Genomic DNA, 21,261 nt, shown 5'->3' with positions numbered 1-21,261 from the left:
TACATGAACCCATGGAAGACTACGTGGAAGGCATGCTACTCCAACTCCTTGACTCCCCTAAACTTTCCCCGCAGTTCGCGATCGAGAGGGCCCACCGCTCACTTATGGCAAAACCCAAACCTGGAGCACCCCCACGCCCGATCATAGCCAGGGTCTTAAACTTTCGCGACCGCGATGCACTCCTCAGGGCGGCGAGGGCCAAGGGGGACCTTCGTCTAGGCGCAGCCAGGATCCACCTATATCCAGACTTCTCTGTGGCAGTTCAACGTGAGCGAAAAACCTTCCTGGCAGTGAAGAAGAGGCTGCGCGACCTCCAGGTTAAATATGCAATGTTATACCCCGCTAAACTGCGTATCGAACACACAAACCGAGTTTACTTTTTCACGCTGCCCGAGGAGGCATCCAGGTTCATTGATGAACGCTTTCCCGGCTGAAATGTTCCCGTGACAGTCACCGACACTGGCCCGCAACGGATCGCCCTAATTGTTGAATTGACACCGTTTAATCCTGCCTTAATTCTTGGCTGAATTTTCGTCATTCCGCTATTACCTGATGAGTCTCCTGTGTACTGCCTCGTTCACATTTTTGACAAAAATGTTGGTATCACTGTTGTTGTTTCTCACTGTGATTGTTGCCTCCAGTTTCACTGGCCTATCACAATATGGCCGGGTCGCTGGGCAATCTCCTGCTCGGCCCACCCCCCTCCCTGATAGGCTCTGGATGCCCGTCAAATGCTTTTCTCCCCCTTGTTCACCTCTCCTTAGGATTTTCTCTCAGTTCTCGTAGTTGAGTTAATACGATTCTCGGTCCAGTGGATCGGTTATACATACTTTTTCATTCCAGTTCTCTTGTTTCACCACCTGCTGTCCATTCCCCCCACCGTCACCCATGGACCCTCCCCTGGGTGGGAACGGGGAATATTAGTGGGCACTATGTTTATCCTAAAATTGCCTTATGGTTCGGAGCATCGCCGCCAGGCCGGTACACAGGCCCCCCAGGCGTTGATGCCATCGTGCTTGTTCTGGTTGTTTGGGTGTGGGTTGTTCATCCCTTCGTTTGGGGGAGGGATGTGGGAGGGGGAGGGGGGATCGGGGTTAAATGTTAAAAGCAGCTTGGTATTCGCAGAAAGGGCAGAGCCCGAAGCATCATGGCCCCGTCGGCGTTTTAAATTGATCCGCATTGAGCACCGTCCATGGGGAGCACATTTCCACCCACCCGTATTTCTCTATGACTATCCCTGGAGGGTCGAGTGAGGAAACCCTGACATTTATGAGCTGGAACGTACGGGGATTGGGTAATTATAAGAAAATGAGGTTACTACAATTTCAAGCCGAGCGACATGGGACTAAAATCCTCTTCCTTCAGGAGACACATGCATGCATAGAATACTGCGAAAAATTTGCTAAAACATGGGGTCCCCAAAGGTACTTTACCACCTATTCTACCCAGAGCCGCGGGGTTATGACCCTTATTCACAGAAGTCTCAGATACAACCCCATCGCCACGATTATCGACCCCCTGGGCAGATACGTTCTACTCCATGGTATCCTACAGAATAAGGAAGTAGTCCTGTTGAATATATACGGCCCCAATATTGATGATCCCGGATTCTATTCTGATCTTATAACTCTCTTAGATGGCTTCCCTCTGATACCGATTCTCTGGGGAGGCGATTTCAACACAATATTCGACGTGGATCTGGACAGATCTGGTTCCAGACCCCGTCAACTCTCCAGAGCGGCTTACACTACACTCTCCTCTCTTCCCCGCTTGTCCTTATTTGACGCATGGAGGCTTCTCTACCCTGTTTCCCGCTCTTATTCCTTCTACTCTACGGTTCACGACTCCTTCTCTCGGATTGACAGATGGCTGGTGTCTGACGGGCTAATAAGGAGTGTATCTGGCATGACAATCCTCCCCAGGACCCTATCCGATCACTCCCCTGTAACCATTACACTATGCTGGGGCCCGGATCGGGATCGATCCAGATACTGGAAAATGAAGCCGCATTCTCTACTCGATTCGGTATTTAGCTCTGAGATGGAGTCGGCGATCGAGGAGTTTTTTGAGATCAATACCAACTCCGTGTCCTCGCAGGCCACCCTCTGGGAATCCTTTAAGGTCTACATCAGAGGCATTGCCCTCTCCAAGGAAAATGGTATCCTCAAATCTATTCGCAGGGAGATCGCCGAGAGCGAGGCCACGTTATCTTCACTGGAAGCTCAGTATTCCCTAGATCCAACCCCTGTAACCCTCGCGTTAATCGGCACTGAATTGGACACCTTCCGCGCCCTTGCAGACCGCGAGCTGAAGTTTCTTGATAATCCCGGGCGGGCGAGGAGGTATGGTGAGGGCGAGCGCCCTGGCCGTCTCCTAGCTAGACTCCTCCGCCATGAGTTTGGCTCCCCACCCATTCCCGGAATCCAGAGACCCGATGGATCCATGGCCACCTCCCCTGGAGATATCAATGCGGAATTCCTTTCCTTCTACCAATCCCTATATGCACACTCTGACAGTGCCACCGATGCAGAGATCGATGCTTACCTGAATGGACTCCCACTCTCGGTCCTCTCTCCCGACACCATCGGATCCCTCGAGAATCCATTCACCCCTGAGGAGTTCTCGGATGCTATAGACTCTCTATCCTCGGGTAAGGCCCCAGGTTCAGATGGTATCCCTGTCGAGTTTTATAAACATTTCAAATCACTCCTGCTCCCCCGCATGGTGGCTCTTTGGGAGGAATCGTTGGAGGCGGGCCAGTTCCCCCCTTCACTCCGCGAAGCCACCATAACAGTCCTACTAAAACCTAATAAATCCCCCACTCAATGCGGCTCTTACCGCCCGCTCTCACTGATCAATTGTGACGTTAACATTTTCGCAAAATTACTCGCTCTACGACTGGTCCCTTACATGCCACATATCATCCACCCTGACCAAGCTGGGTTCATCCCGGGCCGCTCCACCTCCCTAAATCTGAGACGTCTTTTCAACATTATAAGCAGAGTGAACCCTGGCGTACACGCGGTGGCCGCGACCCTAGACATGCAAAAAGCTTTTGACTCCGTCTCGTGGAACTACCTTTGGCGGGTACTCGATAGATGCAAATTTGGTCCCACCTTTGTATCCTGGATCAGGCTACTTTACTCCAACCCCGTCGCCAGAGTTCGCACTGAGGACCGCTGCTCCCCCCTATTCCAAATAGCTAGGGGCACCAGACAAGGCTGTCCCTTTTCGCCCTTAATCTTCGCTGTGGCAATGGAGCCGTTTGCGGACATGCTTCGCCAGAACCATGCGCATAGGGGTCTACGTACTGCCGGTTGCTCAGATATAGTCTCTCTATATGCTGATGATGCTCTTCTCTATATCCGCTCCCCCGAAACTAATCTAGCCCCAATACTTGCAGACGTCGCTCTCTTCGGACGGATCTCTGGTCTTACAGTGAACTGCTCTAAATCAACCCTTTTTCCGCTCACACCCAGCACGCTCCCCCCTCCCGATGCCATGGGATTCGCATGGGCCCAATCTAGATTCACTTACCTGGGCGTAATAGTGTCACGTCATACTGAACGGGTCTTGGAAGATAATTTTCAGTCATACCTCACAAACCTTATGATAAAAATACAGGGCTGGAACAAACTTCCGATCTCACTTGCAGGCAGGATAGGGGAACTGAAGATGGTGGTACTTCCCCAACTCCTATACAGATTTGCTAATATTCCGCTGTGGCCGGGAGTTGAATTCTTTCAGACATTGACACGCTCTCTTAATTCCTTCCTCTGACATTCCGGTGCGGTCCGCCTTAAGCTTAAGACCCTCTCTGCCCCAATGGAAGCTGGTGGCTTTGGGGCACCAGACTTCAAGTACTGGCTGGCGGCTCAACTCCAACATACTGCACACTGGTTCAACATATCGGACCCCCCACCCCACGTTAGACTGGAAAGGCTGTCAGTCAGCGATCGCGACATCCGATCTCTGGTGATCATGCCAATCCCGGCGGTATCAGACTCACTGGACCCAGCGACATGCACATCCTTGGCCTTGTCCAAATCTTGGCAAATATTGGGCATCACCCACCCTTTTCACGGTAACTTTCCAATTTGGAATTTCCTCCCTGGGGTCCCACGAGTCCCTCCCTCCGTGGTTCGCACATGGGCCGAGGCGGGTTATGAACTGCTGCGCGATATATTTGAACAAGGTAATTTTATAGAATGGCCTGACCTCCCGGCCCCCCTTAGACGGAAACCTTCCGTCTGGCTTCAGTATTCATCCCTACGTAGAGTACTCAAGCACAAGTACACAGACTTCCCAACACTGCCACCTGATGAACCTGCAATCACCGAACTTTCCTCACCTGACCCAATGAGGGGCAAAATCTCCAGACTATACACCTTACTTCAAACCAGGACACCCCCTACATTCCCCAAACTAAGGCGCTCCTGGGAGACAGATCTCGGCCTCGAGATAACCGATGAACGTTGGTCCCACATGTGTGCACGGATCCACGGGGTGTCCTTCAACTCCCGGTTCAAATTGATCCAATTTAAGGTGATCCACAGGTACCACTACACCCCGACCAGGCTACATCGCATCTCTAGCGACTCCTCCCCCAGGTGCCCTAGATGCAGCTATGAGGATGCTGATTACATCCACATGATCTGGTCATGTCCTCGACTCACCCAATTCTGGACCTCAGTGTGCTCCACTACATCGACCATCCTCGAATCCCCCTTCCCTCCATCTCCAATGAAATGCCTATTTCATGATTTCCCTGAACTCCACCGCGACTCCAGGAAACTGGCTGGTCTCTGTATGCTACTAGCGGTGCGTACAATTCTACTTTGCTGGTTACGGCCTACCCCCCCACCCACGCGCATTGGCTCAGAGCAGTTACGTGGGCCTCCGACACTGAAGAATCCTGGGCGGTTCAACAACCCGCCTGCTCCAGGCCTAGAGATATATGGCAGAAGTTCCGCTCGTTCATGTCCTCCACTGACACCGACTCAGATTCCGTATCCCCAGCTCCCTCTCCTAACCCAGCCTCAGGGGGCCCCTGAGCTATCTTTTATTTACCTTCGTTTCGACCTTCTATGGGCCCGCCAGGTGCATATGTCGATACCCTTTCCTTTATGTATTCCATTGATATGTATTGCATGTTAATGTGCCGATTGCCCTGTTTTGCTTCTGAAGGCTCTATTGTTATTCACCTGTATCTGTGTTACCAAGCTGAATGAATAAACAAAAGTTTAAAAAAAAAAAAAAACTGGTTTTAGAAAGGGAATGAACACCTCATTGAATGCTACTGTAGTGTCCCATCTTATTGCAAACAAAAGAGGAAAAAACGCACAACCGTTGTATATGGCTATGGTAGACATGACAGCAGCATTTGATAATGTGGTGCGAAACCTTCTGTGGAATAAATTGAGGGCCATGGGAATACCTTTAACCCTACTTTACTGGTTCATTCAGCTACATACCAATACTTCATATAAAATAAGAATTTCTACCGATGGTAGAACGACTGACCAGATTAACACGTTTATAGGGCTTAAGCAGGGATGTAATTTAGCAGCAACTTTTTTCAATCTGTATATTGCTGATCTGGACAAACATTTTGATCTTAATAATCTGTTCTCTGTGAAAATAGGCCAAATGCGGCTGAAGTGGGTTGCATTTGCAGATTACATTATTATTTTTGATCCTACTCCGGCTGGGCTGCAAAACAAGTTACAGCTTTTTCAGCAATTTGCTGTTGCACATAACCTAACGCCTAACCCTGCAAAAAGTTATTTTAAAGTTTGGGGTGAAGAATAATAGTAAAAGATATCACTGGGAAATTATGCAGACCAAAATTTACTGTTCCTCTAGCGCGATATATTTGGGCTATGAATTATCTCCTTACAACTCAATTAAATATTGGACGGATTTAGTCAAATATAAATCGCGCCCATTATTATCACAATTGAAACTGATATATTCAAAATACTGCAAATTCTCATTGGTACCGATGATAGACTTCCTAACTTTAAAAATTGAAACTGTCATATTGTATTCCATCGATATGTGCCTCAATGATATTACAGGAATCTTAGACCCGATTCAGGGAACCTTGATAAAATCTGCCATGCACTTGCCAATGTGCTTACCTAATGCAGTGTTACGACATGAACTAGGGCTGATTGCACTATCCTCACGTTGGAAATGGCGTCAACTTTCTGGCTATGCAAAGATATGTTTTCCCCCTAAAAACTCTTTATACGCCGACTTGAATGGGCTATTGGACACTCCTACTCCTATGTCGTTCAAAAGATATCAGTCCAATATGCAAAATCTGATACAATCTATAGGTATTACGACAGAGGATGTATATTATCGCCCTGCGTTCGCAAAAAAGAAGTTATTTGAACAAGACTGGAAAGGCACTATCGAAAGTATATTAGCATATAAAATGTAAAAATAGTATGGTGCCTTTCTTAAACAACGTATGCCCAGGTTTTCACATGTAACTATGTTTCCATGCAATCATGCGCGACAGGTATATATGAGATATAGGTTTAATTTATTTCACACCAGAGAGAGAACCGCTAATTGGGCTAACTTTGGTGAGACGAAGGCATCAAATTGTCGCTTTCCTTTATGTAATGAGCCGGTGGAGTCCATGAAACACCTTATTTTGGAATGTCCACATTTTAAGAATATGAGGACCAACCGACTCGTGAAATTTGTCAACGTGGAATATGAGGATTGCATGCATTCTTTATGGGCACGCATGATGCAAGGGATGCATAGACCTTTGATATTTGAACTTGTCAGCCTGTGCAAATACATTGAAAAGGAGTTGCTCAAATTTTAAATATAAATGAATTTATGATTCTGATTGAATGTTTATGTATAGTATGTGCGAATACTTAAATGTGAATATGTGTTTTTTCTATTGTACGTAGCTTTTAACTTTTGTAAAGGTTCTACGAAATTGTATTTTTGTAAATGAACCAAATACATATAAAAAAATAAAAAAAATAAAGGATCACTATGATTTTCACTATCTCAGTGCTGGTTCTATATGAAAAAACCCAATTTTAAAAGGTCAAGATAAAAAGACAGATTTACAATGCCCGAACAGCATTGTAAAGGTCTTTTTCTCTTGAGACCTTTAAAATTAGTTTTTTTTTCTTTTCATTATCGATGGGTGTGGGGGCGGGGGGTTTCACCCCTGACCCTGCCTCCCATGTGCGGCATGGGCATGACAGTTTGATTTAGAAAGACCGCCCTGTGCGAGTACAGAGTGTTCTTTTGAAATCAGTCTTTTAGTGAACTGTTGCAAGTCATGTCTGCAGTAGCGGACAAACCAGTTGATGTTAGTGGCCACATGCAACACTTCACGGGTCACAGCTAAATTCTGTTCATTATCGATATGCTTGCTCTCACCCCATCCCCGGACATGGCACTGTCCCAGTAGGGGTCCCATTTCAGCAGTCAAATCTGCAGGGCTAGAATTCCCAAAAAGCCTTGTAAGAGGTAATAGTGAGCTGGGGATCGAGTCACACATAGGCTATCAAATGGATACAAATCGTGTGTGACCCTGCGAGTCGCAGTGAACCCAAAAGCAATTCTTACCTACCAAGGAATGAGCAAACAAAGTCTTGAAGAACAAGATGGGAGAAGCACCAAGCACATTCTGCGTCTTAGTGTCATGGTCAGCCTGCAGATCAGTGTGGAGCCCTGGTCTGCATGCTATGGACACCTTCAAAGTCTTGAAATCTGTCATTACAGCTAATGACTCCTAAAAAGCAATCAAGTGACCTACTAACCTCCTTTCCTTTCTCTCCACCCTCCTTCTCCTCCCTAACCCTGTTCAATTTCTAACGACTGATTGCCTGGCTCACCTCCAGAGCCTACAGGTCCCAGGCTCCCCCGCCAGTCTTTTGCACTTGCCTCCGGGCCGCTGCACTTTGTTCAACATTACAGCACTTTCAGCTTATGGCCCTTGAGCAGGGCAAACTCTCTGCACTTAACTCAGGGCCCTGCTGGACCGGACTCTTTGTTCCCCCCCTCCCCCGTATGTATGCATAACCTAAATGTACTAGGGCCATTTAGTTCATTATGTCCCCCCACACCGCACAGCATACCGAAAAGAGACCATATTACACAAGCATACCGAAAAGAGACCATGTTACACAAGCTAGAGAAACCGCTCACTGGTTCCCAGTCAAGGACCGCATCTCCTTCAAAATTCTCACAACCACACACAAATGCATCAACCTCTCTGCACCTCGTACTATCTGACACCATATCTAGATCTCAATCCACCAGACCGACCAGACTATGATACACCAATCAACTAACGATACCTCGCATCAACAGGACCAAGGCAGGGAGAATAGGTTTCCCCTACCTCGCACCCAAGCTTTGGAATACCCTCCCTTACTGATCTCAGAGCCGAAACATCGCTCTACTCCTTCCGCAAAAAACTCAAAACTGCTCTCTTCAATTAACTACGTGCTCCCAGATACCTACCTTTCAATGTATGTATGTAAATATGCCATCTCGTCCAATGTAGCATATACAGACATGAATTGTATGTAACTAAGTATAAGCACAAATGTAACAAGGGCCACGATGCCTTCGGTCTGCTGTGCGCTCAACAAATGCGAATAAATAAATAATAAATGAGGGTCAAAGACTTGCAAGAGCAGGTTTGGAAATGTATAATTTTGTGCTGCACTAGACCAAAGTCCAACCCGGCGAGAACCCCACTTTGCCTTAATACATACAAGACACCATTCATCCTAGTTCTGTCCCTATTACTTATGTACCTCACCTCGCCCCTGTAAGTGTTCAATCAGAAGTCATCCCTGAGAAATCATGCAAATAAAAAACTAACAACTTTTAGTATGTCACTGCTTAACTTTACCACAAGTCCAAGAGTGCGATGGGAGATATCAGGTAGACTAGTGGCACCTAAGGCAACACAAATTCAACCAGATTGTGGAAGAGGATCTACACCACCATCATGAGATGGAACATCAGCTCTTTTGGTGTGCTCAAGAGCACAGGCATACCAGAGAACAGCAACTGTTTACCAGAATGCTCCAGTCATGGCATTTCTGCCTTAGCTGTGGATATGGGGCCCTCAGCTTCTGTATGTGCACCAACCCAACAGATTATGACAAAATGCACAAAGATTCCAGGCACTGAAGACATCAGCTCAGACAAGATAGGTAACACCAGTATAGTGCACCTACAACTTCACCAGTACTATGCTCGGACAGAGTGAAAACAAGTCTACAGCATCAGATGTGCCCACGGCAGTAGTGACACTAGTGGCAAATAATATGGGCAATACCATTAACCCAGACTAGCTTGTCTCCATACCACCAATAACAGCATCCAGATATCATAGGGATTACCGGAAAAAGTTCATAGGAGCGCCAGCCAACATGGAAGTTGCCACCATTGGAAGACAAGTTCAAGCACTACTCGGGGCGGCTCGCAAAAGAACCATTGTATACGAGCAGATCTACTGCAAACACATTGCACAAATATAATTCAGTCATTGATGAGGCTGAAATTACTCAGAGTGGGAGACTACGGCTGCAACTAACTGGGGTACATCACGGTCAGAATGCAACTTCCACGAGATGTAGCTGGAGTCAGCCCTCCCATTGACACCCTGGCTCCAGGCACTGTTGTGCAGCAGTCAAAGTGAAGAAACTGTATCACTGGTGGTGATAAGAACCAACCCCTCATTGTTCGATGCACTGGCTAAACAGTGCTGGAAATTCACCTGCCACAATATACCAGCACATTTTCCCTGAACCCTCTGTGCCAGGAGGTATACATGCAAAGGGATATCAAGTCCAAAGCACCACAAGATGGAGAGGTTCTCATCACTAGCTGCTGGCAGATAACTATTCCCGCACAGACCACTGTGTTGGTTCCTGGCAAAGTACAACTCAGTGGGGAGCATCACCCAAGATGCCAGGTGATGGAGGCATCAGACCTCAGCAAGCTCACCGGGGGAATTGCTGGTACAGTAGACCCTGGTGATGAACAGTGCAGGCCTGATGACCATCAAGGTGCCCATCATCAATGTGACCAACCAGACTATTTGCTTGCCAGATAACCCCGTCATTCCATCTGAACACTTCTGTGGCCAGTGTTTGATGCCAATTGCCAGCCCATGAAGGCGTTGGACCCGAAGGCCCTCAATTTTGGGCATTCACTGCTCTGAGAGGGGCAAGGAATAGCTGCAGGAATAGCCTTTCCAGGGTGCTGAGGTCTTCTCCATCAGCTCCTGGCATATTGGTGAAGCTCACAGAGTGAAACACTGAATCCATTTGAGCAATGAGATACCCTTTAGGGAGAGAGGACTACATCTGGCCCCAGGAGACATGGAAGATGAAAACCGTCATCTACATGACATCCTGCAGGAAGGGATCCTCCAGGAGCCCATCCGCTTTTCAGATCATGGTCCCCCGAAAGAAGAATAGGGATGGCTGGATGTGCATCGATTAAACAATCAGACTATCCCGGATCGATTGAACATGCCCTGGGTGGACGTGTGGGGTGCGCTGGAGGAAGGAGTCGGACAAAGGGGTGGCATTTTGGCTACAAACATATATTAAATAATAAGGAAAGAAAACCTAATTCCCCCTATTCTAAAGGAGTGCTCCCTATCGAAGGAAACTTGGTTGCCCGTCATCAGGATGATTGTCCAACAGAAGATAACCATCCTCTGTTCTAAATTCTCTTCTACTCAAGCCCCACCACTAAAACATAACCAACTAAGGTTATCCAGGAGGATGGCCCCACCCCTCCTGGTTCTTTATAGGGGTCAATCACAGTTTTATGACCAAAGGCATACGTTCAAAGTGGACAAGGAGAAGGTCTCCCTTCTCCTGATATCCCCAACCTTCAGCAATGTTGATAGCTCCAGATAACAATGGGCATTCCTCATAGTTACAGTCTTGTGGTTAAATCAGGAGAATGCCTCCCCTTCTCCAGATAGCACAACTTCCACCACTATTGAAGATTCAAAATAATAATGGGTTCTTTTCAGGCTTAATCCATTGGTCTAATGAAATAGAGTCTGATTTACAAACCAGGAGAATGTCTCCATTCCCCTGGTATCAGGAGCACTTTACTCCTTACAAGCTCTCCCCCAAGGACTTGGATTGCAAACCTTAGAGTCACTAAAGCAAAGGAGATTGCTCCCAAGGCTTTCCACACTTTTATAACTTCTCTTGGCCAGTCTTGCTTTTCTGGCACCCCCTGAGATTAGGGAAATCACTCCCGATGGGGGCAAATGAGTGCTGTTTTTCACCCATTTGTTCTCAAGGAAGGCAAAAACAACATAGGGCAATTTTGCCAGAGGCAGCCTTGGGGGAATTGGGGGGCTGGCCCTATACCTGTAGGGCCAGCCCCCTCAGGAATCCCTCCCATGGAGGGGCAGATCCATTCTGCTTCCCTGGGGGCTGGGGTGGGCAAAATTGAGGGTCTGGTCCCATGTTGCCAAGATTGGGAAGTGGTAAGGAGCACCAAGTCAACAGGGAGACGATTTTGGGGTTGGGGGCTGTTTCGTCTGTTGCCCGTCGCAGTACCCCCGGCCGTCCTGGATCTCTGGCCTGGCCACTTTGGAGCATTCCCCTCCGGGGAGGCATGGGAACCCTGCCTTGGCTCCCTCGGACCACCACTTGACTTGGGCACAGTCAACCCATATGGGAGACAGGCCCCCCAAGGCTGGGTGCAGCAGCCCCGGCCGTCCTGGAGCTCCGGCTGTGCCGCGTTACAACTTTTCCTTCTAGGGAAGGACGGGGATCCCACTGGGTAGACGCATGACTGCTGGTGGGCTGGGGAGTTAGGGGTCAATCCATATGCGAGCTAGATGCCCAACGCCGGGGGCAACACCCCTGGATGTCGTAGAGCTCTGGCTGGGCTGCGTTACAGCTTTACGGGACCATGCTGGGGCTCCCTGGGACCAGCACTGGACTTGTGGATGGTGGATCAACATTGGAGACAGGCATCAAAGGCTGGGCGCAGCACCCCCAGCTATTCTGGAGATCAGGCCGTGCCGCGTTACAGCTTTATGGGACCATGCTGGGGCTCCCTGGGACCACCACTGGACTTGTGGATGGTGGACCCACATTGGAGACAGGCACCCAAGGCCGTGTGCAGCACCCCCGGCCGTCCTGGAGCTCTGGCTGTGCTGCATTACAGCTTTCCGCTCCGGGCAGGGATGGGGACCATGCCGGGTCTCCCTGCGACCGGTGCTGGACTTGGGTATAGTCGACCAACTAGGGAGACAGGCGCCAAAGGCCAGGGGCAGCAACCCCAGCCGTCCTGGTCCTCCGGCTGGGTTGCGTTATGCTTTTCCCTCCAGGGAGGGATGGGGACCCGACCAGAGCTCCCTGGAATTGCTGCTGGACTTTGGGGCGGTCAACCCACATCGGAGACAGGCACTCAAGCCCGGGGGCAGCACCCTCAGCTTTCCTGGAGCTCTATCTGGGCTGCATTACAGCTTTTCCCTCCGGAGTGGGACAAGGACCCTGCCGGGGTTCCCTGGGATGGCAGCTCTACTTGTGGACAGTGAACCCACATTGGGGACAGGCGCCCAAGGCCAGGGGCAGCACTCCCGGCCGTCCTGGAGCTCTTTCCATGCCGCATTACAGCTTTTCCCTTCTTGGAGGGATGGTGGCCCTGCCAGGGCTCCCTGGGACCGCTGCTTGGCTTGATGGTCGACCCACTCTGGCTTGGCTGCATTACAGTTTTTTTCCTCCAGGGAGGGATGGGGACCCTGCCGGGGCTCCCTGGGACCGCCGCTGCACTCCACATTGGAGAGAGGCACCTAAGGCCAGGGGCAGCACCACTGGCTGTCTTTGAGCTCTAGCCGTGCCGCGTTACAGCTTTCCCCTCCAGGGAGAGATGGGGACTGTGCCGAGGCGCTGGACTTGGGTATGGTCGACCAACAAGGGAGACAGGCGCCCAAGGCCAGGGGCAGCATCCCCAGCAGTCCTGGACCTCTGGCTGGGTTGCGTTACACCTTTTCCCTCCAGTGAGGGATGGGTAGTCTGCCGGGGCTCCCTGGGACTGCAGCTGGACTTGGGGATGGTCGACCCACATGTCAGACAGGCACCCAAGGCCAGGGACATCACCCCGACCATCCTGGAGCTCTATCTGGGTTGCATTACAGTTTTTCCCTCCGAGGACAGATGGGGACCCTATTGGTGCTCCCTGGGACAGCGGCTGAAATTGTGGACAGTTGACCCACATTGGAGTTAGGCACACCCAGCCGTCCTGGAGCTCTAGCTGGGTTGCGTCAACACTTTTCCCCTAAAGGGAGGGGTGGGGACCCTGCCGGAGTTCCCAGGGTACCCTGTTTTCCTTGATGGCTGTTATACCCCAGGCCCAAATCTGTGGGTTGTCCATAAGGCCAAAAACACTATAGATATCGTCTCCCCAGGACGTTTGGTGTACCAGTGGTTTAGCCTTTTCCCTTTGCACCCAGCTCAGTGCACTCACACAAGCGAGGTACTGTTTTCATCGGGACACCTGTGGGAATGTGCACAGGTAGGACATATGTTGTTGCATGCGTGTTTAAGTGTTTTCCTGGTCGCAAATGTCTCAAAATTGTGTGTTTATTTCCCTACATTTTGGACTTTGCTGGCCATTCTGGGTAATAAATCGTAGCCCGACACACACGAATGAGACCTCTTTGGATTCCCACAGGTGTCTTTTTTCAGAAATGCATGGGGTTCCCGGTTTTCCTTGGTGGGTGAGACACCTCAGGCCCAAATGTGTGTGTTGTCCACAAGGCCAAATCCAGTCTTCCCCAGGCCGTTTGGTGTACCAGTGATTTAGATTTTCCTAATGTGGTTTGTTACACAACCCTATCATTTCCCAAATGTGCCCTACATTTAGTCGCTGCTTTAGGCACTGTACTCTTTTGTGACCTGCGCAAGATACCTATCCTTCAAAAGTTCCACCTGTGCCCTTTAAAAAAATGTATGCTTGGTATACTTCACCACATTAGTTTTCCTTATTTTCAAATATACGTAATTTTCAAGTACTTATCTTTAGGCCGTCAGCTTAAAAATACTGTGTACCATATGATATGATATGATATGGAATTAATAACGCGCCTATACACAAGTTTATCATGGCGCGACGAGGCAAGGGAGGTGGAACAAAGATCGGACAGACAACGATCCTACTAGGCCAGGTGTCATTCAAATCGCGCAAGTGCATGTGATGGGGGAAGGGGAAAAGTGCAGGGGGAGGGGACAGTGCAATACATAGGAATAGAATAATAACAAAGTAAAAATAATGGCCAGCAGGTGGCACATGCATGAAGTGCAGACGTCTGGTGTCAAGTGCTGGTAGTGGGACTGTAGAGATACAGAAACAGTCTCCGAGTGCGTGGGTTGCCGGGCAGGCAGTGCAGGCGTGCGACTGGTGTGGGAGGGACCTTGGCCCGAGATCAGAGGGTGGCCAGGTAACCAGTGCAATTGCTCTTTCAACAGGATGTCAGCAGGGGAGAGGAGGAGAAAAAGCAGAAGCAAAGAGAAAGGTTTTGAGGTGCTTCCGGAACCGGAGATGGTTCTCCTCAAGTTTCAGGGAGAAGGGGGGCTGTTCCAGAGGGAGGCCCCAGCCGAAGAAACTCGTTGCTTGGAGAAGCGACTGACCCTGAGGGAGTTGGAGACGGATGAGCGAAGAGCTCGGGAAGGAAGATATTTAGGAAGAGAGAGTTGAAGATATTGAGGCCCCAGGCCCCAGAAGGCCTTGTGGATAATGCAAAGGGTTTTGAACTTAATACTCGCAGCCACTGGGAACCAGTGCAGATATTTAATTCCTGGAGAGATACGATCTCTGGGCTTGAAGCCAAGGACAAGTCTTGCAGTCCTGTTTTGGATGAGTTGCAGAGGGCGGAGAGTCGAGGCAGGCAGATTTAGAACGAGGCTGTTGCAATAGTCCAGCCTAGAGAGAACCAGAGCTCTGAAGACAGTGAGCTTCTGGGGGAAGGAGAGGAAAGGAAGAATACCTCTGAGGAGTTGGTAGTGTGAATTCTTAGAGACGTCAGAGATGTGAGGAGAGAATGAGAGTGTGGAGACGAAGATGACCCTGAGGTTTTTAGCCTCACAGGTTGGAGCAGGAGGAGGGCCAAGGGAGGCCGGCCAAAGTGTGACAGGAAAGGAGGGAGTCGGTGTGCCGATGAGGAGAATCTCAGTCTTCGTGGCATTAAGGCAGAGGTCATTGGCAGCACACCACTCCATGGCTTGGTTTTTAGCTCGTGGTATTGATAGTTTTGTGAAAAAAAAACGTGATTTCCTAACTAGAAGAGTTGGGGGAATGTAGCAGTGTGTTGCTTTTCTCAATATTCATGGACGCAATATTCATGGAAGCCAATTATATAATTATAACCTTACTGCTGCAAACCTGTCCGGCACATACTTTTTTTTCTATCACGTTTCCAATTTTTTGCCGACCTATTGGAATTATGGTTACATAGTTGTTGCCTAACCTGTGCAAATGACCCCTTTCTGAACTTGGAATGTTATCTACTTTTCAGAAATGTATCCCTTTCTGTGTTCCCATTGAGCTTTCCTACCCTCCCCTTCCAGTGCAAGCATGTAATATTAAAAATAAAAAAAGGGGAGGGGGGAAATCGCCTACCTACACTTAGGGAAAAAATACTTTATTTCCACTCAACCTGTTCTTGAAAGCTTGGAAAATGGCGGATTCAGAACTGAAAACCTTTTGTTCCTAGTTTTCACAAGAAAGAAAACCACAGGCTTCTTTGTAGCTAATTTTCTTGGAAGTTTCTGAAGAAAAAAAAAACGTTTGTCACTTTTTTGTTATTTTCTCACACACCCCTACAGCAAACTATGAATTCTTGGTGGCGTCATGACCGCCTGCCTACACGTGGGAAGAAAAGTCTGCACATTTGGCCAGGATATCACTTAAACAAAAAGGTTACAAGGGACTGAATACCGAAATGACCAAAAAAGGGCTCAGCACTGGGAGGGAAAACCCTCAGCAGTTAAGGGGTTAAACAAAAAATAGTTCACTCACCCAAAATGGATTATCAACAAAGTAATGCAAGCCGAAAGAAATCTAATCTGGATTTTGGACTGTATATCAAGACTGAAAGAAACACACTGAAAGAGAAAATGCATGCTACAGTTAATTGCTGTTATTTCTCACTGCATGCAGCTGTATGCACCATTCCCATTTCTAATCATCAGACATGGACTACTCTCAAGAGGAAATACGCACCCAGTCACTGATTTCACATTAGCACAGTCCTGAGCTAGTCTCCTTGCATTGGGAACAACTGATCACCGAGTGCAGCATGCAGGGGCTCAAGCATGGGCTTTTATTACCCCAGATTCAAAATCCAGGGGGACAATTTTGAGGGTTTTCAAATCGGAGTAAATCCATCCAAATTCCAACACTTGCACTCTAGTTACTCCGTGTGTGGTCTATTGTTTACTGTGCAGCTCACGCTGTTTTGAAAGAAGCCACACAATGACAAAACATAGCCTCAACACTGCCTCACTTCCTGGCTCGAGCAAGCGAGCCCCCTGTCTAGGTTGTAACACAGGGGCTCGCTTGCTCTCTTCCCCAGGAAATGGCTCCCTTTCTCTCATCCTTTCCCCCTTTAATCCCATGAAGCATGATGGTATCCATTCAACATAAATCCAGTGTTCCCCTTCCTCGTCTGCTGCACACGTTTGCCCTCCCCAAATTATCTCTAGTCCAGTGGACTCCCCACTTAGACTGTGTCCGCCACTTTGGACCTGGAAGTACTGTGGCCAGGGCAGGATCTTTTACAGGGCAAAGAACACCATCCCTGATAACCTGCTATTCTGCACCAGTGAGTCACACACATTGCATTGGAGTGCTCCAAACAGGACAGTATTCCTGGGACTGGTTGAAAAAAAAAGTAGATGTTACTTATCGTAGTGACTCTTGTACTATTAGTCCATGTGCCGCCTCCTGCAGACTCCCGGCATAGGCTTACAAATAAAAATGGAAGCCAGGGTGCATGTGTGACTCTACACATGCGTCCATGCCTCAGTCACACTCTGCCTGTGAATGTCTCAACTGAGAAAATGGTGTGATGGTGGGTTGTATTATAAAATTTATAGAGGACTGTTTTTTTTTTTTTTTTTAAATAGAGTTTAGGACCGTGCCCCATGCAACACATACCGTCTCCACAAAGATCCTAACCCCTCTTAACCAGTCACCCTTAGGGATCTAAGACCATCTGTCCAGAAACCTTGAGAGCTACCTTGCTCAATTGCAACAAATGACACTCACATTTGTTTTTTCAAAAAAATATATATAGCTCTATTTTATTACAAAAATGTTTTTTAAAACCTTTTAAAATGCATATCTAATACATTAAATCTCAGTGTGCTAATTAAAAAAACAATTTAAAAGAAAAAATGAAAAAGAAGGACTAAAGAGGTGGTCCTATGAGAGGACCGAGAGACTTACTGTGAAATATATGTACTTATATATTGAAAACCAACACCATTAATAAAGAAAAAAGAAATTACTGAGACCAAAGTATGATTACAGGTGTGGTCGTAATCAACACTACACACAACACAATTAGTTATATACTAAACAGAACAGATGACACAAATTGTATTATTAGCATCTATAATAGGTATACAGTTGTGATGTCTAATCTGGAATCTCCTATACAAGTAACGGGATTCTTTCAATGATTCTAAGTAAAATCCAGCTTTTAGTGCCTTATTAATAATGTGACATCATTCTCACAGTTTTTTAACCCGACATTTTCATTCCCATTGTCCTTAAAAAGATTGGTAACGGGAAATTCATCAGGGGAGTACTTGTAAATCAACAATTGGCATGTCTATGACTGAATTTGTTAAGAGGCGGTTAAGTTGTGTTAGGATCTTTGTGGAGACTGTGATGGTGGATTGCTCACCTGTAGGAACGGAAATATGGACGACCAGTGTTGCCTACAGTGAGTATCTTTTACTTGCATATCCTTTCACCCTTCTTCCAGAATCCTAGAATAAAAAACAAAGCAGCCCAAAATCAAATTATATGGAGGGATGGCACACTATTTAGCCAAAAACGGCTTTGAACAAAACAAAGCGCATCAGCACTTCAGCTGGTGGCCAAGGAGTAATGCTAGTAGCAAGCCTATGGAGAAGACCATGTTGCAGCTCTGGCGATGACCCTTAGGGTGACGTGATGCTGGTATGCTGCTGTTAATACCACTGCCCATACAGCTTGTCCACAAATACCTGCCAGACAGAGGAGGGCCTTAAATGAACCCCCTGAAGAAGATCGAGAAGGAATCTCAGAGCACTATCTGAATGGAGCCAACCAGAGTGTCGGCCACAGGTGAGATACCTTTAAATAACAACTTATTGGGCACCATTGGATACGAAGAAAATGGTCTACTCACCTTTTCCAAATGCCAAAAGAGCTCTGGCAAATAGCAGGGATATCTTGAGGCCACACACCCAAAGGGAATCTGCAAAGAGCACAATCCATTCATGTCAACCCTCCCTATTTAGGTAGAAGACTCCCAACGGGTGTTACAATTTACTATTGTTCATAGATTTTAGCTGCAAGTCATTGATTTCAGCTTCATTCCGTCTCAAAATGCCTCACTTGGGTGATCTCAAATGTTGGCATATGTGTCAACCTGGCCAATCAAGCTGTGGTCCAAGGCAAATTGTGTGGATCTGCCTCAAATTGGAATAGGACAGCCTCTGCATCCTTTCAGCTTCCCCGCTGGCTGTCTTTCCTTGTAGTGCTGTGCAGAGGACAATATGCCTTTCCAGCATAGATGTATTTACAACAAGGCCGACTAGGCCCACTTCTAGGGTGGCAGATTGCCAGAAGAGCAGCATTTTATTGAACTTTAGTTTCAATGTACTAGTCATTTTTTAAATATAAAGACAGTTTTGTTTCTCAGAGTCTGGTCGATCCACACTGCGAGTATCTCTGAGCTTTTAGCAGTCATTCCACTCCGACAGCTAAAGTCTTTGATGGCCAAACTTGTATATATGCTCGATATTTGCATAAGCTTTATTGTTAGGCTTTTTGTTTATAAAAAAAAAAAAAAAAGAAATGCGTACCCATCCCACCGTGCTTCAGGTATTTAGCGATTCAGTCACACAACTCACAAATATGTGTAATTTTTGGTTTTTACATTTGTAGAGCGCACTTAGCCCTTAGGCGTAACTACACCGAAAGTCCCCGAATTTTTTTCCAGCTGATCCTTGGGGTCTCCGAGGGCACGGGAGGGGGGTCTCCTTTCATGATAAACTGGTGAAAATGGGGGGTTCGGGCCCCGAAAGCTCGCGGTCTGAAAGAGCAGCACAGAAGGACTAGTGCACACTGCGCCCCCTGGTGGATGTAATATCAGATAAAGCTATTTGATCATTATCTTCCCAAAATGCACTTTCATATGTAAATCAGCCCAAACCTTGTTTGTTTTATTGGTGCCATTTCACATTATCTTTGGAGTTCTTTCTAATCAATAAATATATACACTGTGTTAAGCAATCACTTTTATTTTCAAATACACAACATGCATTCTTTAAGCTGCTGCAAAAAGGAGGTTCAGAAAAGTAAAGGTTAAAAATGATGCATCCTTTTACAATATTAAACACATGCCTATGCTTAAGTCAAGCACAGAGTTCCCACATGTGGCACTAAAAGGATGTTGAGAAGCAAGCACTAATCACGACAGACACAATAGTTACAGTTTTGAAAACCATTATTTATATTGCAAGGATTTGAAAAAATCCTAACTAGCCCTAACTCTAAGATGGGAGCAAGCTCTACCATCGAAATAAAAAGAAAACAATACTTTCGGTCTTGTCCAAATAATATTTAAACTAGAAAACCTAATGCTATCCCTCAATTATTCTAAATGTGTGTAGGGAAATGGTTTCAAAAAAGGGAAAGAAACTGACACCAAATGTCTGAATGGCAAAATTGGGTGAAAGTCTCTTCTTCCCCACGTTGGACAGCACACGGGTATTGGTGGAGCAATAGCACTTGAGCACACTCAGTTTAGGCGAGCAGTGTCGGCAGCCTGCTCCATCTTTAACTGTTCATCATTAGCTCCCCTCAATCGGGTCCAAGCTTTTCTCCGAACTCAGTCACTAGTCCTTCCCCTAGCTTTTCACTCCTCTCTTCTCATGATTTCCCTCGATCAGGCTCAAATCCTCTTTCTCTCGCAAGGCTTCCTTGTCCTTGAAGTTTAACTATTATTTTTGCTAGGTTTCCCTCAGCCTGGATCAAACCCTTCCGTGTTTAATGCTTCTTCAAAACAGTTCACAATGGCCCCCCCTCTGCCAGGCTCAGACCTCTCAAAAGTTCAACACAACCAAGCACATGGCTCCCTTCCCCTAGGGTTTTACACCACTCTGCACCACTCTCAGGACTCCCCTCTGCCGGGCTCAAGTCCTTACAAATGTTAAAGTCTTTCGAGTGTGTTGAGGATTTGACTCCACCTCAACATAACCACTTCCGCTTTTCCTGTGCAATGCTTTCTGGTCTTGGTAGTTCTGACAACACGCGCTCACAGTTCTTTATCGCAACTGTTGCAAGCACTTCCAAACACAGACCGGACTTTCGTTCCTCATACTCACTCCCCGGCCGTGTTGGAAGGCTTTGATTTGTTGCGTTTTTCATCTGGAAGTCAAGGTTAGGTTTCTTGTTTTCGTGGTTCCTCCCCAACTCAGCTGTTCACTTGAGAGGGTTGCCTGGAACTCTAACATCCTTGAACTTCCTTTCTTCCAGCAGTTATGCCCAGCCTTCACGGCTCTAAGGAAACCACTCATTCTTGTCAAAGGGATCTTTAGCCAGTCATAGCCCTCTTCTTTCCCTTTTGTCTGTCGCTCCTCTTCGCCTGGTCTGCAACTGTCTCTGAAGGACCACTCCTTCCTGTGTATCGCCTTGCTCCTATTTGACACAAGAAAATGTCTCTGACGTCAAGTCCCAGAATGCCCCTAGTTTGTTTTTGCTCCCACTTCACAGCTCCCCAAAACAGCATTCTATGGCTTTGGGAGCTGCAGGAGTTTCAATGGGGATAAGTCTTGAGGTCAGGGCCTCATCGCCTGCCTCTCAGAGCCCTGGCTAGGGGAGGAGCGCTGGTGTGGCACTGCCAGGAGACCCCGGCTGCCCCAGGTTTTGCCTCCTGGAGGTACAGGTCTCTCCCTTCACTGCATCCTCTCCTGCATTCAAAGGTCCACTGTG

The 21,261-nt window shown here is 47.5% G+C and overlaps 1 protein-coding gene across 4 annotated transcripts in view; it reads right to left on the bottom strand.

The window, feature by feature from the left end:
- The window catches only part of FTCDNL1 (formiminotransferase cyclodeaminase N-terminal like), a 286,417-nt gene that overhangs the window by 107,099 nt on the left and 158,057 nt on the right, over window positions 1–21,261 (bottom strand). The window contains exon 5 of one of the 4 annotated variants that reach the window (XR_011274691.1): window positions 17,963–18,047. The exons of the other annotated variants lie outside the window; for them this stretch is intronic. The gene's annotated coding sequence lies outside the window, so the exon portion shown is untranslated. The remainder of the gene's footprint in view (window positions 1–17,962; window positions 18,048–21,261) is intronic. 4 annotated transcript variants of the gene reach the window in all.

Source organism: Ambystoma mexicanum, chromosome 9 (assembly GCF_040938575.1).
Source record: "Ambystoma mexicanum isolate Mex_15411 chromosome 9, UKY_AmexF1_1, whole genome shotgun sequence".
NCBI classification, from domain to species: domain Eukaryota; kingdom Metazoa; phylum Chordata; class Amphibia; order Caudata; family Ambystomatidae; genus Ambystoma; species Ambystoma mexicanum.
This window is presented reverse-complemented; position numbering and strand designations above follow the sequence as displayed.